Genomic DNA, 17,614 nt, shown 5'->3' with positions numbered 1-17,614 from the left:
ATTACCCACCTTAACACCTTCCAATTAAACAAATACCATAAATAGATTGTAACCTACCCTCTCTAACTGAATTCCATATGTATTTTTCATATAGTTCTTCACTGTCAGTTTAATTTCCATCCTATAAATTCACATATAATTTTTCTTTTTTCAACCATCTTTATTTTCTCTTCTTTATTAATTTCCAGGTACTTTAGTTAGATTGTGAGCCTTCGGGACAGTAAGGGAATTTTTTAAGTACCTTCTTACTTCTCATTTATAATCTTAATATATATTTTCTTCAAACCGCTTAGAACCTAACGGATGTAGCGGTATATAAGAAATAAATTACATTACATTACATTACATAAGAACATATGAATCTGCACTGCTGGGTCAGACCAATGGTCCATTGTGCCCAGAATTCCTCTCATGCGGCGGCCCCCTGGTCAAAGACCAGTGCTCTAAAATGAGTCCAGCCTCACCTGTGTACGTCCCAAGTTTAGCAGGAACTTGTCCAGCTTAGTCCTGAAACCCCTGGAGGGTGTTGTTTTCCCCTACAATACAGATCTTGGAAGAGCATTCCATCTCTCTACCACTCTCTGGGTGAAGAAGAACTTCCTTACGTTTGTACAGAATCTATTCCCTTTCAACTTTAGAGAGTGCCCTCTCATTCTCCCTACCTTGGAGAGTGTTCCTATTTCCAGGACCCATATTTTGTCTATCTTTGCCCTTCTTTGCTACGATGACAACTAAAAAGGCTAAAGCATATTCCCTACCTGCCAGCAAAAGACTTAAATCTGCACCGCCCTCGCTGGAGATGACAGGCGGAAAAGATGACCACGAGGCTGACGAGGATCCCATACTGGCCGAATTACGGAGCCTCAAAACGATGATGAAAAATCCACATCGATATATCTAAAGACATGAGAGTAGAGCTTGAATCTATTCACCTCTCAAATCGCTACATCACAACAGCTCTTTGAACAACTTACGCTTTTTTGTTCCCTTTTTACAGCTTTCTGGGGTTTTTTTTTTGGAAATATATTTTTTTAGTACATGATCAACTTATTCAATTTTACCTAGACCCCTTTGAACGTGATCTCTGTTCCCTTATAGTTTCCTTTTCATGACAGATGTACTTGGTTAACCTTCCTGAATATCAGCATAATAATTTAGTCCCGATATAGATTGTTTTCTAATGTACTGCCTTTGATCATTTTCTCCTTTATACTATTAACCCTGGCTTTATGATATTATCTGTCTTTGAATTGTACTTGTTTTTTTCTATTTGATGTGGACTTCCTCCGTCTTCTTAATGATTATGTACCTTCAATGGTTTTCCTACATCTTATTTCATGTTTTTTCTGGCACAGGATTAACTACTATACTTGGTCTCTGCTACTTTCTCGTGCTCTTACAACTAATACATCTCTATTGATATTGTACTGACAATCTACCTTTTATGAGAACTTCTATGCGTCTTCAACCATCTCTTCCTCTTCGTCCAATGAAGATTACTATCTTAATCTTTCTCACCCCTCATTGTCACAAACTCAAGCATCGAGTCTTGGTGCTCCTATAGAGGAGGCGGAGATTTTGGATGCAATTAAATCATTATCTTCTCATAAGTCACCCGGGCCTGATGGATACCCAATAGAACTCTACAAAATGCTCTCCACTGAACTTGTGCCTAAGCTGAAACAACTTTATGACTATCTCTTCTCTTGTCCCGAAGATCAGGGATGTTTTTCAGAAGCTCATATCATAGTACTGCCCAAAGCAGGTAGGGACGAAACTAATGTAGCAAATTATAGACCTATTTTGCTTCTAAATACAGACTGCAAAATTCTAGCTAAAATCCTGGCTTCTAGATTGGACAAAATATTAGGGTTTCTTGTCCATCCTGACCAGGGTAGGATTTATGAAAATCGCTCTTAATTGGTGATAATGCACGTACTTTTAACTCGGCAATAGATGTTGCTCACTCTTCAACTTCCCCGATGGTAGCAATTTCTCTCAACGCTGAAAAGGCTTTTGACATGGTGGAATGGACTCATTTGTTTAACACTCTTAAATGATTTGGATGTGGTTCTGATTTTGTGGAATGGGTCCAATTGCTCTATACCAAATCTTTCTCTAGATTATGAATCAATGATTCTCTCTCTACACCCGTCCATCTCCATAGAGGAACACATCAGGGATGTCCATTGCCCTCCCTTCTTTTCAATTTGGTACTTGAGCCTCTTCTATTTTCAACACCCAGATATAAGAACATAAGAACATAAGAAGTTGCCTCCGCTGAGGCAGACCAGAGGTCCCATCTTGCCCAGCGGTCCTGCACCCGCGGCGGTCCATCAGGCCTAATTGCCCTGAACAGTGTCCCTGACTAATTATGTAACTGCCTCTAATCTAGTCCTATCCCTATAGCCTACCTCTACTCCTATATGTACCCCTCAATCCCTTTGTCCTCCAAGTACCTATCCAATCTTTCTTTGAAGCCTTGCAGCGTGCTCCTGCTTATCACATCCTCCGGTAGTGTTTCCATGTATCCACCACCCTCTGGGTGAAAAAGAACTTCCTGGCGTTTGTTCTAAACCTTCCCCCTTTCAATTTCTCTGAGCGCCCTCTTGTACTTGTGGTTCCCCATAGTTTAAAAAATCTGTCCCTGTCTACTCTTTCTAAGCCCTTCATGATCTTGAAGGTTTCTATCATGTCCCCTCTAAGTCTCCGCTTTTCCAGGGAGAAAAGCCCCAGCTTCTTCAGTCTGTCAGTATACGAGAGGTCCTCCATACCCTTTATTATCTTAATTGCTCTTCTCTGGACTCTCTCAAGTACCGCCATGTCCTTCTTGAGGTACGGCGACCAGTCCTGGACATAGTACTCCAGGTGCGGGCGCACCATTGCACGGTACAGTGGCAGGATGACTTCCTTCGTCCTGGACAGTGATACCCTTCTTAATGATGCCCAAAATTTTGTTTGCCTTCCTTGAGGCTGTGGCGCACTGCGCCAATGCCTTCAATGTTGTGTCTACCATCACTCCAGGTATCTTTCAAGGTTACTCACCCCTAGCGGTGATCCCCCCATTTTGTATGTGAACATCGAGCTTCTTATTCCCTACATGCATGACCTTGCATTTTCCTATGTTGAAGCTCATTTGCCACTTTTTGGCCCACTCTTCCAGTGCTGTCAGGTCTTTTATGAGATCTTCGCAGTCCTCTGTGTTTGCAACCCTGCTGTATAGTTTGGTATCATCCGCAAATTTGATAACCTCACATTTTGTTCCTGCCTCCAGGTCGTTAATAAATATATTGAACAGGAGTGGTCCCAGCACCGACCTCTGCGGAACTCCGCTCATGACCCATTGCCAGTCTGAGTAATGGCCCTTTACTCCAACCCTCTGTTTCCTATCCGCCAGCCTGTTTTTGATCCATCGGTGGACCTCCCCTTGCACCCCGTGGTTCCATAACTTCCTTAGAAGTCTTTTGTGTGGTACCTTGTCGAAGGCTTTTTGGAAGTCAAGGTAAATGATGTCTATAGATTCCCCTTTATCCACCTGGCTGTTTACCCCCTCAAAGAAGTATAATAAGTTTGTGAGGCATGACCTGCCCTTACAGAAGCCATGCTGGCTCGGCTTTAGCTGCCCAGTGTTTTCGATGTGTTCCCAGATGCTGTCCTTAATCAGCGCTTCCATCATCTTTCCCGTTACCAAGGTCAAGCTCACCGGCCTGTAGTTTCCTGGGTCTCCCCTTGAGCCTTTCTTGAAGATGGGCGTGACATTTGCTATTTTCCAGTCTTCCGGAATCTCTCCAGTTTTTAAGGATAGGTTGCATATTTGTCGAAGTGGCTCAGCTATTTTGTTCCTTAGTTCCTTGAATACCCTTACTTATATCCTATCTAACCCTGCATCTTCAATTCCTATTTTACTCCAAACAGTATCCAAATTCTCGAATGGCTCAGGATATCGCATTAATTGGGACAAATCAGAAATTATACCTTTATATGATAACACTTCGGTTTCAGACTGTGGATCTACCACTTTTCGTTGGGCACATACATCTCTGAAATATCTTGGAATCCTTTTTCACCAAGACAGGAATGTTATGATATCTCTTAATCTTTCTGCCGTAACTACTAAAGTTGATGCTTTACTGTGACATTGGTCCCCTTTGTCTCTCTCCTGGTGGGGGTGTATGGAGGTAATAAAAATGACCATTGCCCCGATCGTTAACTATTATCTCTCTACGCTTATCATATTAGCTCCGAGGAAGTTCTATAAGTCCATCAAAAGCAAGCTATCTGACTACCTCTGGTGTAAAAAACTCCTCGAATCGCTTTGAAAATACTCAAATCTTCCAAAGAGGATGGTGGGATGGGTTTTCATGATTTCTTTCTTTATCATGTTGCCGCTTTCCTTTGGTATGGTTCCTTTTGGATACGAGATTCGAACACAGATGAACAACACTCTGCTTGGTTCTTGATAGAACATCTGATACATCCTATTCCAATCTCCTGCTTACCATATATTCCTATACATATGTTGCCCACTAACTCCGTCACGATTAGTGCCACTATTCACACAATCAATCACTTTGACTCTATCTCTCATAGGAATCGCTGGCATACCACATCCTCTCCTCTTTGGTATAACTGTCATTTCCAAATTGATGCTCGTCCTATCCACTGGCGCACTCGGATGGATAAGGGGATCTGTACATTGAATCAAGTTATTGAAAATGGCTCACTTTTATCCTTTTTCTCAGCTCATGGACAAATTTGCCCTCCTTCCATCTGAATGTTTTCGATGGCTTCAGCTCTCCCACTGTCTAACCAAATGTTCACCCTCTATTTTGGACTATCCCAAGACTTCTGCCTTTTTAGTGTTGTCTCGATTGGGAGTGGTTTTGGGCCACACTATGTCCCTTTTTTATAAGGAATCACGATCCCATTTATATCCTAGATTAGAGAATGACACGGTTGCGGTTACCCGTGGCTAGCCACATTTAGCCGCGGGTAACAAGCCAAAACGGGGAAAGAAAAATAGCAGTCACTGCGTGGACGGGGACAAGGCCATTCACCACCCCGTGGAGCGGTGAATGGTCTTGTCTCCATAGTGAGGCATCAAGGATCACGCGTTCCCTGCAGTCCCTGCCTGCTTGATCGATCGTAGCATTTAGCCAGCTCACTACCTTCACCTCACCTTAGTTTGCAGGCTTTCTTTTTCAGCGACCCACACGCGTGGCTGCTCAGTGTTCAATCTTCTGCTCTGACGCAACCGGAAACAGGAAGTTGCAGCAGAGCAGAAGATTGAACACTGAGCAGGTCGCTGAAAAAGAAAGCCTGCAAACTAAGGTAAGGTGAAGGGAAGGAGATGGCTAAACGCTACGATCGAACAGGCAGGCGGGGGGGGGGGGCTGCGGGGACTGCGCGATCACACGTGTTCCTGGCTCACACTGGAAGGAGGGAGTGAAAGGGAAAAGGATTACGGGCCAAGGGGATGAAGAGGGAAAGAAAAACCCACAGCAGGAAAGAAAGGGGAGGACAGGCAAGAGAGCCAGATGCTGGAAGCAGGGGGGGGGGGAGAAAGAGGGAAAGAAGCTAGATGGGGTTGAAAAGAAGAGACACACTGGTATGGAAGAGGAAGATAGGGGAAATCTGGACACAGGAAGGTAACAGAAAGAGGGGAAATTATGTGCATGGGGCATAGGGACAGAGACATAAAGGGGACATGCCAGGGGATGGTATATGGACACAGGGGAGGTGCAATGGCAGATACATAGGGGAGATATTAGAAATGGGGAAAATAGGAGCACAGAAGCGAGATGGTTTGTGGGGATGGGACAGGGTCCGAGCTCGCAGGCTACAGTGGCTTGTACAAATTACATTGTAACGTGCCACAAAAAATAAGAGGGAGGAAGGCAGATATATAGGCCACACGAGAGGAGCTGAAGGGTGGTAGAAAGGAACAGATGGTAAAGGAGGGAGGGAAGGGTGGTGGTGGAAAGGAATAGAACAGACATTGAAGGAGGGTGGAGAGGAACAGACCCTGAAGGGAAATGTGGAAGACAGAGTGGGGAGAAGATGCTGGAAGGGAAGAAGACAGATGCCAGACTATGTAGGAGCGGAGGAAAGAAGATGGGTGCTAGACCATTTGGGGGGGTGAAGAGACAGGCACAGTAACAGCAAATGGAAGACGCAGAGAGAAGACACATACAGTAGATGGAAGGAATTGAATGGGAAGATGTGGAAAGCAGAAACCAGACAACAAAGGTAGAAAAAAAAAATTCTATTTATTTATTTATTTTTTGCTTTAGGATTTTTTGCTTTAGTTGTGTTGATAAAAATTTATAAACAAAGCCCTGCCAGCTGAACATCTCTTTCTCTAGTTCAGCAGCAGGAACTTTGATTTATAAGAAAGGAATAAGCTAAATATTACAGTACTAAGGCTTATATGGATGCTGCAGGGATGGTGACGGGGTGGTGAATGGGATGGCAGTGGCAGTGACGGGGCGGTGAAAGGGGGGGACGGTTATGGGGCAGTGAAGGGAACGGCAGTGACGGGGCCGTGCAGAGGATGATGGGCCAGGGACGGGGCGGTGACGGGGACAGATTTTTTTCCCCGTGTCATTCTCTATCCTAGATCCAGGAAATCTACGTACATTTGGTCTTCAGACACGACATGGAATGGCAATGACAAAGACTGGGAACATTATTTTAGTAAAATTGTTCACCCCATGGCTTCTTCCAGTATGTCTCAATCTTTGTACTTCCTGTCATATAAAGCTTTTTGGACTCCTAATAAAATGTTTCGTGCCGGACTGAGGGACTTTCTGCTGGCAATGTCATTCGGATATGGATGATCTTCGACACATGATCTTTGCTTGCCCCGTCCTAACCACCTTTTGGTCTCAGGTCTGACATACCATCATACTAATTCTCCCGATTAAATCCGATTTTAATATTGATATTCTCATTTTTAGAGCTTTAGCTATCGCTGATACCATTACTCTCAATCAGAAATCTTTACTTAACATTTTAATTGCCATAACGATACAAATGATTTTACATAATTGGAAATCTGCGGACACACTCATTACATTTTGGTGGAACACAATACTCATGATACACTTATATGAAGCTAAAACAGCAGAATTCTCTAATAGACAAACAGTTATATCCAAGATTTGGGATCCTATAAAGAATTTCTCTCCATAACTATTGACATTCCCATTGCTTACTTGCATTGAATATCCTAATTCACAATTCTGACATTCCTGATGCTCTATACCCTAATTATCTAATTATTTCACTTTTCGGTTTGAGATGCCCAACCTGCTATTGATTAGTACTGGTTCTATCACAGACAAATGATCTCTTCTTCTTCTATCCTCTCCTCCCTCTCCAGATTACCATGCAGTCCTGAATGGGACTACCATGTACAATTTATCTGATTCACTGTTGTACTTAAGAACATAAGAACATAAGAAACGCCTTCACCAGATCAGACCAAGGTCCATCTAGTCCGGCGATCCGCACACGCCGAGGCCCATTTAGGTGCTCCTTTTTGGAGACCCGGTTTTCTCGTATCCCTCAATATGATCTGCAAGAAGGTGTGCATCCAACATGCGTTTGAAACCCAGCACAGTATTTTCTGCCACCACCTCCTCCGGGAGAGCATTCCAAGCACCCACCACTCTTTGTGTGAAACAGAACTTTCTGACATTTGTCCTGAACCTGCTGCCATTCAGTTTTAAGCTATGACCTCTTGTCCGTGTCACATCTGAAAATGTCAGTACTGCTGCTTCCTGGTCAATTTGATCAAATCCCTTTAATATTTTAAAAGTCTCTATTAGATCCCCACGCAGTCTTCTCTTTTCGAGGGTGAACAGTCCCAGTTTTCCGAGGCATTCCATGTAGCTTAAATTCTCCATGCCTTTGACTAGTTTCGCAGCTCGCCTCTGTACCCTCTCCAACAGAATTTTGTCCTTCTTAAAGTATGGAGACCAGTGTTGGACGCAGTATTCTAAGTGTGGTCTGATCATTGTTCTGTAAAGTGGCATTATAACATCTTGCGACCTACTCGTGATCCCCTTCTTAATCATGCCTAACATCCTATTTGCTTTCTTCGCCGCCGCCGCACATTGAGCCGATGGTTTTAGGGTTCTGTCTATCAGCACCCCCAAATCCCTTTCTTGTTCGCATTTGGCTAATGTCATCTTGTATTCATGTTCTTTGTTTTTCTTTCCCAGATGCATCACCTTGCATTTGTCTATGTTAAAACTCATCTGCCACTTTATCGCCCACGTTTCCAGCTGATTTAGATCTTTCTGAAGATCCTCACAGTCCTTTTGAGAGCCAACCACCCGACATAGTTTTGTATCATCTGCAAACTTGATTATATTACAGGTTGTTTCTTCTTCCAGGTCATTTATAAAAATATTGAACAAAATGGGACCAAGGACCGAGCCCTGGGGCACGCTGCTGGTCACCTTTTCCCATTCCGAGAATTTCCCATTTATGGTTACCCTCTGCGTTCTGTTCTCTAACCAATTTCCGATCCATCCGTGCACTTCTCCTCATATTCCATGACTTAATAGTTTACTCATGAGCCTTGCATGCGGAACCTTGTCAAACGCTTTTTGGAAGACCAAGTTAATTATGTCCACTGGATCTCCACTATCTATTTGCTTGTTAACCTTCTCAAAAAATTGAAGTAAATTTGTCAAACATGACCTCCCTTTCCTGAAGCCGTGTTGACTATCTCTCATTAGGTTGTGCTTATCCAATTGTTGTACAATGCAGTCCTTAATTAGTGTTTCGATTATCTTCCCAGGAACCGTTTGATTTTCTATTTTGTACTATTGGATGGTCCTATTTGGGTCCTCTCATATATCTGTTATTGCTCTCTTCTCTTTGATAAAATTCTAATAAAAATATTTTAAATCAGAAAGACAGCGGCCAATGAGAGAGAGAAACAAAGAAAGACAGACACATCTATTCTAGCACCCGTTAATGTAACGGGCTTAAAGGCTAGTTGATATACAATAATTTATTTTGTGTGTTTTTGCACATTTTTTTGCACAGTTCACTATGGGGCTCATAATAATAAAAAAGTTCAAAAAGTGGCCTAAATCGGTACTTGGATGATCAAAAAGACAGATCGTCCAAGTACCGATAATCAAAGCTGTTTTTAGATGTATCTAAAACCAGCATAGGCCTTTATCCTCCCTCTAAGGCACGGATTCTGCATAGGACACTGGTCCGGGAGTCCTATACAGAATCGGGCCTACACCTGCCCAATGTTAACCCGATTCTGTAACCGACGTCCATGTTGCAGATGCCGGTTACAGAATCAGGTTTAACATTCCCAACCCCCTCCCCGCCCCCGAAGATCGCCGGCAGGAGGGTGCCCAACTCCTCCTACCAGACCCCCCAATACCCCCCTAAGATCGCTGGCAGGAAGGTGCTCAATCCTTCCTGCTGACAGAACCCGCCCCCCGACGATCACCGGCAGGAAGGTGCTCAGCCTTTCCTGCCGACAAAACACGCCCCCCCCCCCGACAATCGTGGCAGGAGGGTGACCAACCTCTCCTGCCGGCCCCCCCCTAACGAACCCCCTCACACCAGAAACCCCCCTTAGACTTACATTTTCAAGTTGGACTGGACGGCTCCTCGCACGTCTGGCCAGCAGGCCCACCTCCATCCAAATGAGGCGGGCCCACCCCTCCCCAGCCCAATCCATAGGATCCTAGGGCCTGATTGGTCCAGGCGCCTAAGGCCCCTCCTGCTATATATAAAAAGTGCCTCCCGATTGGCTGATTAGTCAGCTGTAGGACGCCTAAAGCTGCCTACAATCCGGGAGCACTTTGCAGAATCAGGGCCTAAATGCCTAAAGCAAAAAGAGGCATTTTAAGAGGAGGGGAAAGGGCAGGAGGTGGGCTGACCTAGACTTAGTTGTACAGCAAGTATAACCAAAAGTTTAACCAGTTTGCCCAGTCGGAACTTGTACGTTTTGACTTAGACCAAGTCAAAACAGTTATAAGTTCCGAATAGGGGCTGCTGCAATCATCTCAGCAGCCCTGGCAACCTGCCTGCCCCCACCACAATGATTGCAGTAGGAGAGATGCCTAATCTCTCCTGCTACAATCATGATCCTCCAAAACTGCCGTGAACTGCGGCAGGGGGATGCCCAATCTCTCCTGCCGGCACCCTAACCCTCCAGACAATACCGGCAGGAAGGAGCCCAAGCCCTCCTGCTGAGGCACAAGCCCCTGAACCCCCAAACCCTGATAATACTGGCAGGAGGGAGCCCAAGCCCTTCTGCTGAGGTGCAAGCCCCAGAACCCCCAAACCCTGACAATACTGGCAAGAGGGAGCCCAAGCCCTCCTTTAGACGTGCAGGTCTCCAAATCCCCCCAACAATACCGGCAGGAGGGAGCCCAATCCCTCCTGCTGGAATGCGACCCCCACCCCCTTCAAATATGGGCAGGAGGGATCCTAGGCCTTCAAGCCCATGGCACACCCCCACAACTCCCCATAAACCCCCAAAGCCCCAAACAGCCCCTAAGCCTGGATCAATCAGGCCCTAGGCCTGCCATTCAGAGGATGGCAGGCCTGCCAGCCAGATGGGATTGGTACCTGTTTGGCAGGCCATCCTTAAAGTAACTTGAGGGGGTGTTGGGTGTCAGGGATGTTGGGGTTAGGGGGCCCATTTGGGGTAATCAGGGGTTTGAGGACTGATTGGGGGGTCACGGAAGTGCACCATTGGCAAGAGGGCCTGGGATCCCTCCTGCCCATATTTGAGGGTGTGGGGGTTGCCTTTTGGCAGGAGGGCTTGGGCTCCATCCTTACGGTATTGTTGGGGGGATTTGGGGACCTGCGCCTTGGCAGTAAGTCTTGGGCTCCCTCTTGCCAGTATTGTTGGGGTTCGGGGGCTTGAACCTAGGCAGGAGGGCTTGGGCTCCCTCCTGCCGGTATTGTTGGGAATTCGGTGGTGGGGTGGATCACGATTGCATTTAGGGGCTTAAGACAAAAGGGGACTTAGACTTTTTTTATTATGCCCCTCCATGGGTCCAGGGATGTTACACATTTGAATAACCCTGCTGGGTTATACTTTTCTCAGCTCAATATTACAGGTTTGCCCTGACTTTTGAGTTGTGTCAACTGAGGACCCATCACACAATTAAATTTAAATTTAATTTATTTTGAAAATTTTTTTGATAAATTAATAAATTTTTGGTTGTGTTCTCCCAGTATACTTGTTGGCTATATGAGGAATCCTTTTGTCTCACTATATTTCTTTTTCCTTGTTATTGGGTTAGTTTTTTGCTCATACTATGTTGAGCATGAAATACAGATTGAGAATCATGCAAAATAATCTTGTAATTGTAAATAAACCAATCCCTTTAAGAGTTTATTAAAAACAAGGGATGATAGCAATAAGTCTGTAATTTGACATAGATATAATCAGTTCTTTCTCATTTTGATTCCGGAACTTGGAGGCAGCAGATATGGCTGTGTGAGCTCAAGGCAGCCATTTCCTATGAGCGATCTGCATGAGGCAGGAGCATGGGAAGATTGCTCCTGCCCCAAAAACCCACTAGACCAGTGTTCTTCAACCACCAGTCCATGGACCAGTGCCGGTCCACAGAAATTTCCTGCCAGTCCACAGGGCCGGCATGTGCATCAGGCCCAAAACTGTATTCTTCAACTGCCGGTCTGTGGTGCGTTCGATGCGTTGTTAATAAGATTATATTGTGTGTATGTATGAAAAATGAATGGAAAAAATAGTGTTACAATTAGGACTATGGGGGCAGTCTGGGGTGGAGATTGGGTAGAGATGGGCAGGGTCTGGCCCACGACTTAGCCCAGTGTTCTTCAACCGCATGTGCGGACTGATGCCGGTCCACAAAATAATTCTTTTATTTCTGCCGGTCCATAGGTGTAAAAAGGTTGAAGAATACTGCACTAGACCACCAGGTAAGGCTTAAGGGGGGGCTTACAGGGCTTAAAATAGCCGGGGGAAGGGTAAGCGTGGGTTAGGGGCAGAACTGGCCTGAATATTATTCATGGTATTTTAATATTTGCAGGCTGACTCTGCCCCTAACCCACGTGGATATGGAGGGAGAGAAATCCTGAAAACCTGACTTGTGAGAGCTGAGGTTGGTCATTTCTGGTTTAAGTTGTCTACTGTATCCTCTTCCATAAATGTCAATACATGCCACTGGAAGCTAGGGTTCTTCAGCTTGGAAGAGAGATGGCTGAGGGGATATTAGACAAAGGTGACCCAGATGACATTGTATATCTGGATTTTCAGAAGGCATTTGACAAGGTCCTGCATGAACGACTACTTTGAAAAATTGCAAGCCATGGGATTGAGGGTGAAATACTCATGTGGATCAAAAACTGGTTGGCAGATAGAAAACAGAGAGTAAATGGGGTAAATGGGGGTAAATGGACAATACTTGGACTGGAAAAGTGTTACCAGTGGAGTGCTGCAGGATTCAGTGCTTGGGCCTGTGCTCCTCAACATATTTATAAACGACCTGGAAATTGGAACAATGAGTGAAGTCATTAAACTTGCAGACGATACGAAGTTATTCAGAGTAGTGAAGATGCAGGAGGATTGCAAAGACCTGCAACAGGACATAAACATGCTCAAGAAAAGGGCCGCAGCATGGAAAATGAAGTTTAATGTGGACAAGTATAAGGTTCAAGTTTCAATTTTATTTGATTAATTTGATTAATAGCTTATTCAAAATTCTAAGTGATGTATAAATCAATAAAATTACAAATTTCTGGGGGAAACAAAACAAACAAAGAGAAACTAACCTGACAAAACATATTGAACAAAAGAAAAGGATGGGACAAGAAATAAAAGTTGTTGATAATAAATAAAATGTATGGGAAAAAAAACAATAAGAGGGGTGAAAGCAATGTGCTTCAAAAAAAAGTTGTGAAATAGGATTCAATTGAGGCTCCTAATCAAGCTTTCTAGCTATCAAATGCATCGTTAAAAAGAAAGCTTTTTAACTTGCTCTTAAATCTGTCTAGATTGCATTCTTCCCTAAAATAAATAGGGAGGGAATTCCATGTTTTTGGGGGGGGGGGGTTGTGATAGAAAAGATGAATTGCTGCCATGTGTTAATGTTTTTGAGTGAGGGAACAATTAATAGATGTTGGTCGTTTGATTTCAATAATCTTGTTGAGGCATAGGGAATCAATAATTTATGAATGAAGGTGGGAGTTTTATAAAGAAGAGATTTGAGAGTTAGCAGACTTAATTTATATGTTATACGGTGAGCAACTGGGAGTCAATGCATTTTCTTAAGGAGAGGTGTAAAACGGTCGAATTTCTTAGCTTTCATTATAAAATTAATAGAAGCATTTTAGATAATCATATAAACGTCTGGTTTCATTTTGGGCTATTCCCTTAAATAGATCATTACAATAATTGATTTTTGAAATAACCAGAGAATGAATTAATGTGTTAAGTGACTTTGGACATAAGAGTTTTGAAACTGAATGAATTTTATATAGTCTGAAGAAAGTTGATTTAACAATACTACTAATGTGGTCGTGATAAGTTAGTTTATAATCAAAAATAACCCCTAGGATCTTAATGCTACTGATCGACTGTAAAGTGGAACCCTCGATAGTAATTGGAAAATTGAGCTTAGGACCATCTTTCCAGGGAAAGAGCATAACATTTGATTTATTAACATTGAGAGCTAATCTGTTAGCATCAAGCCACTGGTGAATCTGTTCGAGTTTCTTATTGATTACTATTGTTTCAAGAGGGTTATTGGAGTCTAATGGATGTAAAAGTTGAATATCATCTGTATAAGGGAACACGTTAAAATCAATGGATTGGCAGAGAGTCATCAAGGGTGCAAGAAAAATATTAAACAAAAGTGATGAGAGAATGGACACTTGGGAAATACCATGTGTTGCTGAGAAACTTATCTGAGGTTGCATTGTTAAGACACAATCGAGGATCGATTAGAAAAATAGGATCTAAACCAAGAGAGGACCTGATCCGTGATGCCAATAGACTGCAGTCTATCTAGAAGAAGGTTATGGTCAATTGTGTCGAAAGCAGATGAAAGATCAATAGAAATTAGGAGAACAGATTTATGATAATCCAGAGAGTAAAGTATGGAGGTAGACATGCCAATCAATGAGTGTTCCATAGAGTGATGCTGCCTAAAGCCTATTTGATTTGGGTGTATAATATTGGGCTTTTTTCTATGAACACTGATATTTGTTTGAATATCACCTTCTCAGTCAACTTTGCTAGGAAGTGGATCTTTGTGATTGGTCTGTAATTTGATTTATCCTCAGGACTGGTTTTATGATCCCTAATAATGGGATGAATAATTGTTTCCTTCCAGACTTTGGGCATAATGCTTTGCTGAAGACTTTCATTAATTAAGGCGAGGATGAATGGACTGAAAATTGCAAAATATCATTTAAGAATGAAGGAGGGATTGTTTCAGCTTTGGAACCCTTAATATTAATGGTCTTAATAAGGGATTCAATCTCCCTAAGATTTGATAGTTTGAATTGTGAGCATTTTGAGGATAGTGACATTAGCTCAGTTTGCTCTTGATCTAGAATTGATTGCTGATTTAAGGTAAGATTTTTCCTGATATTATTAACTTTGTCTATAAAATAATTTGCAAGTTCCTGGGCAGTGGGCAGGTTGTTGTTTATCTGACTTTGCCTTTTGATTGTGGAAGTTACTGATTTTAATATAGAGTAAAGTGCAGAAGAGTTTTTGGCTTTCTCAATTTGGCTTGAATAATATTTCATTTTTGTCTGATTTATTTTTGATTTATACAGTCTTGAATGTTCTTTGAATTTATCAAGATTGGTCTGGGTTTTTTTCACTTCTCCACTTACATTCTAAAGATCGAAGCTGTTTTTTTGATAAGTACAAGTTCTGCCATAAACCAGGGGTTAGAAAGTTTTCATGCTGAGATTGATCTGAGCTGAGTTGGCGTTTATTCAACTAATAACAGTTTTGTAGATACATTCCATTGGGATAGGAAATCTTCCAAAGAACTGGTCTTTAAGTCTGAGAATTCTGATTTAAAGGTTGAGGTAATCGATTCTAAAAAGAGATTGCTAAAGTCTCTAAATTTAATAGTCTGATTTGTTGAATGAACCTTAATATGAGAAATAGTAAAGGTTATTGAGACAAGATAATGATCTGACAAAGGGACTGGCAAAAAGGGACCTATCAAGTAATTGACAGTTGAAGAACTAGGAATTAGAACCATATCTATTGTATGTCCTGCTTGGTGTGTTGGAAATGTTAATAGTGGACATAAATCAAGGTGGTTAATGTGGGAAAGAATTTCTGTAGTGTAATTATTGCTAAAGTCGTCAAAGTGGATATTAAAATCTCCAAGGACCAGGAGATTTGTAGTAGAAGAACCAAAACCAAAAAGAAGTGACTGTAGTGGGGTAAGATTTTCCCGATTGATTGGTGGAGGCAAATAAAGTAGAAGATGCATGTTGGTAACAAAAATCTTGTACACGAATACAGGATGTCTGGTACAGTACTTGGAGAGACCCCCCAGGAAAGAGACTTGGGAGTACTGGTCGACAAGCCGATGAAGTCATCTGCCCAATGTGTGGTGGTGACGAAAAGGGGATCATGAATAGATCAGAGAAGGTCATCATGCCACTGTACCAGGCCATGGTGTGACCCCCACCTGGAATACTGCATCCAGCACTGGTCACCGTACTTGAAGAAGGACACAGTACTACTCGAAAGGGTCCAGAGAATAGCGACTATAATGGTTAATGGGCTGTAGGAGTTGTGCAGCGAGAGATTAGAGAAACTGGACTTCTTCTCCCTTGAAAAGAGGAGGGGACAAGATTGAAACATTCAAGATAATGAAGAGAATACACTTAGTAGATAAAGACATACTTTAGAAGGCTGCCTGACACTTGCCCTTACCTCACAACCTCAGAAGTTCCCACCATAGCCCACTCCAGTCAATCCTGATCTGTTTTGCCCTTTTTAGGACACAGATTATATAAGATTGCCCTGCACTGACCTTGCATGTTAAATTATAGAGTAGCTTTCTAAGCAACATTCCTGCCAGTCAAAACACATCTGCATTCCTGACTACTTGATTCACTTGTTTTCTGTTCCTTTATGTTGTAGTGTCACTGGTGTTCTCTGCAACCCTTATAGCTCCACCGTCCTACCTCTCTACCATACCTTAAGAACATAAGAATAGCCTTACTGGTTCAGAACACTGGTCCATCAAGCCCAGTAGCCCATTTTCATGATGGCTAATGCATATCCCCTAGTACCTGGTAAAAATCCAAAGAGTAGCAACATTCCATGCTTCATTTTAATTATGTATTCATTCATTCAATTTTCTATGAATTTCTCCCTGAGGAGCCCAAAATGGTTTACATATATGTATTCAATTATTTAAGATTCAGGTATTTAAGCATTTTTTCCTGTCTGTGCCATTGGGCTCACAATCTATCTAAAAAAACCTGGGACAATGGGAAACCAATCACCTCTTCTACAAAGCCATGCTAGCGGCTGCTGCGTGGCAACAGCCCTGAAGCTCTTTAAGGGCTCCTTTTACTAAACCGCGTTAGGGCTTTAACGCATGGAATAGCACACACTAAATTGCCCCGCGCGCTAGACCTTAACACCAGCTTTGAGCTGGCATTAGTTCTAGAAGCGTAGCACGTGGTAATTTCCTGCGTGCGCTAAAAATGCTAGTGCACCTTAGTAAAAGGAGCCCTAAATCTCTATGTGTTTCGGGGCCGTTACTACTCAGCAGCCACTAGCACAGCTTTGTAGAAGACAGGGCAAGTGACTAGAAAATAATTTACTCAATGAAAATGCTTGTCATCTAATTTATTTTACAACATTTGACTTGAAGGAAATGAAAATTAAGAGATTTTCTCATATTAATGTACAAAATAAAAAAATCATATACATTGGTACCTTGGAATCTGAACTTAATTCATTCTAGAACTCTGTTCAACTTCCAAAACGTTTGAGTTCCAAGACAATTTTTCCCTTTGAAAAGAATAGAAACTGGGTTAATCTGTTCCTTGGTCCCACAAACTCTGCAAGATCGGGCCTACCTGGCAGAAACAGCAAGATCGGGATCCCCAGCAGCAGAGGCAGCAAGATTGGGACCCCCCTAGCAGCAGAGGCAGCAAGATCAGGACCCCCAACAGCAGAGGCAGCAAGATCAGGATCCCCAGCGGCAAGACAGTAAGATCGGCAATGGCAGCTGCAAGTGGTGTTCAGCCCAAAGCTTCCCTCCCAGGCGGAAACAGGAAGCAGTGTCAGAGGGGAAGTTTTCGGCTTAGCACTGCTTGCAGTTCGGATTCCAAAGCAACATTCAGATTCCAGGGCAAAAAAGAAGAAAAAAAGTTTAGATTCCAAATCATTCAAGTTCTGGGGCATTCAGATTCCGAGGTACCACTGTATAAATAAACAAGATTTTAGGATCAATGATACTGAAATCCATTGGTTACCAATTGACCTCATGGAAGTCTATGGTTTGAAATTCTGAGATCCTTTATCCTTCAAGTCAAATATTGTAAAGTAAATTAGATGAGTTAATCAAAATGCAAAATACTG

Source organism: Geotrypetes seraphini, chromosome 12, assembly GCF_902459505.1.
Source record: "Geotrypetes seraphini chromosome 12, aGeoSer1.1, whole genome shotgun sequence".
Lineage (NCBI taxonomy): Eukaryota > Metazoa > Chordata > Amphibia > Gymnophiona > Dermophiidae > Geotrypetes > Geotrypetes seraphini.
The sequence above is the reverse complement of the archived record's forward strand: the minus strand, read 5'-3'. Positions refer to the sequence as shown.